Source organism: Herpailurus yagouaroundi, unplaced genomic scaffold, assembly GCF_014898765.1.
Source record: "Herpailurus yagouaroundi ecotype Mexico unplaced genomic scaffold, PumYag 267, whole genome shotgun sequence".
Classification (NCBI taxonomy): Eukaryota; Metazoa; Chordata; class Mammalia; order Carnivora; family Felidae; genus Herpailurus; species Herpailurus yagouaroundi.
In genome coordinates, this window is record NW_024412484.1 from 739,664 (window position 1) to 741,993 (window position 2,330).

At 62.0% G+C, this 2,330-nt stretch overlaps 1 long non-coding RNA gene across 1 annotated transcript; it reads right to left on the reverse strand.

Annotated features, from left to right (window-relative positions):
• Positions 1-338: 338 nt before the first annotated feature.
• LOC121021259 (uncharacterized) lies at positions 339-1,156 on the reverse strand. The gene is made up of 2 exons (XR_005786473.1): positions 1,063-1,156; positions 339-516 (listed from the first exon to the last, which is right to left on the reverse strand). It is a non-coding gene; the product is annotated as an uncharacterized LOC121021259 (long non-coding RNA).
• Positions 1,157-2,330: the final 1,174 nt, after the last annotated feature.

Genomic DNA, 2,330 nt, shown 5'->3' on the forward strand with positions numbered 1-2,330 from the left:
GATGATCCTATTAGCCAGGCCGTTTATTCAGCGCCAGCTTGGGGCAGGCCTGGGCTGGCGGCTTTGCAGACATTATCTCATTTGATCCACACTTGAACCCCGCAGGGTCAGTCCCATCACTCCCCGCCTCCCCCCGTCAGTCGGGGTTCCCTCCTGATTCGGGCGTCTGTGACTCTGCGGTGACTGGACGGCCCCTCTGGAGTAGACAGGATAACGGGCAGGTTCGGGGGACCCCCCAGCTGGCCCCAACCAGGGCACGGCCCCTCCCCTGTCTTACACCTGCCCTTCCAGACCAGGATCACCGAGGAAATGGAACCAAGCAAAATGCTGTACTCCAACCTTTCTGCGGGTTTCCCTCTGTTCCACCTGCCGTATTCATTTCTCCAATCTCGTGTCCACCTCGAAGCTGGAGCGGGGAGGGAGGGGTAGGAGGGTGTCTTGTCCAAAGGCACACTGGTGCGCGTGTGTTTCCTAGGTCACTTGTCCGTGGAAATAGTTTATGACCCTGAAGACAATCTTTTTAAGGAGGGAAAAAAAGTCAAATGTCATTAAGCCCGTCTGACGCACACTGAGCCCGGGGAAGCCGTCCGGGCCGGACATGGGACCAGTCACCTCCTGGTCTCCAGTCCCCCCCCTACCACTTCTGAATTTCCACTGCCCCTAGGCAGGTGGAGGCCCTGATGCTCACATCCCAGGGAAGAGGGTGAGGACCGGGGCCAGGGCCACAAATGCCCACTGCACGCAGGGCTCTGGCAGGGTCTGTGGGTGAAGCAGAGGGAGCCCGAAGTGCGAGTGTCTCCTGCTTGAGGGAGACCCCGGGGGGTTCAACACGCGGACAGCAGGAGCTCCTGTCTGGTCCAGGCATTTGTCGGCAGAGCTGGGAGCCCCACACGTGACCAGCGCTGCCTACACAGCAGGAGGCTGGGAGCATCAGTTGGGGGTCCCTAGCAAGAACCAGGTCTCCCTAAAAGGGGTAAAATGAAGGTCTGTGCCTGCAGGCTGGGAAACACGTGCTGCTCTGTGTCCTTTGGCTCATCAGCGACGCTCTGGCCTGGTTCTTACCTTTCCCACCCGTCCGTCTGTCCTCTCCCAGGGCGCAGACCCCAGGCACTGTGTGCAGTGGGGCCCCGGCCCCTCCTCCCGGGTGACCTCATTTCCAGGACTGCCCCGCCCCTCCTGCCGGTGTCTCAGCCCAGAGGCTGCTCCTTTAGGGAGCTGGGACCCTCATTAGTGGGACAAACAAAGGCCCATTGTCACCAGGAGCCGGTAATTCATCAGCCTAGGGTCCGGGCTCCCTGATAGGGCTGGGGGCCAGGCAGGGTGGGGTGAGGTAGGGTGGTGGTGGAGGGGGTTAACCCTCCCCGAGGTTTTCTCAGTGACAATGCCCGTGGGCACTTCCCAAAGCAAACCCTAAAAGGCTTCCTGTGAGGTATTCAAGGGGCCTGGACATCCCCATGCTGAAGGGTCTCTGTACTGAGAGGTAAACCGAAGTCCTGGGAGAGAAATACTTCTCTAAGTCTAGGAGGACCTAGATGGACAATAAACGAGGATCCTGAGGCCCACCCCCAGGGCTTGGAGGGGAGCCATTGCGTGGCCACGGCAGGGCCCAGGCCCCTTTAAAATGGTGTCCTCCCCATCCCCCCTTGGTGACCATGGGGGGACTTTCCGTGGGAGGAACGGAAAGCTGCCGATCCTGGGTCCCTGGCCTTGGGAATATCGAGGAAACAGGCCACACAGAGGCACACGGGGTGCAGGTTGCCGTGGGGCACAGAGAAGCCCCAGCCAGGCTTGGGGGTTGTGCGTGCTGGGGGAGGGTGGTCTGCAAACTGCCGAGAGGGGCCCGTCGGAGCTGGGCCTTGGAGTGTGCTGTGGGGTGGCCAGCTGGGGACTGTGGTCCAGAGCAGCAGTCCTGCCCTGCTGCCGGCCTGGGGGGTGGGGTGTGGCTCGTGGGAAGGGCTGAAGTTCTCTTAGGAGTTTGGACTTTACCCCGAAGGCAGTGGGGAGCTGGGAAGAGTTTTTAAGCAGGGGAGTGACTGACTCACAGGGTGGCGGGGAGGGGGCTGATGCTCTCTTCTGCTGGGTGGAGGCTGGGGACAGGCTGACCTGTGGGGGTCTCCGGCCAGAGAGGGTGGGGCCTGGGCCTTCGGTGGCCTCCCCTGTGGGGACCCTGCGCTGCAGCCTGGAGCTGGGGCTGGCCCTCCCGTGACACCACTGCCACCGGCCGAGCCCCCGGGTGCTGGCAGTCTGGGGGGCGGGGGAGCGTCGTCTCAAGTGCAGGTTCTTTCGATGCGAGCCCCAAGGAGCATTGGGGCCAACTCCTCGGTTACTTT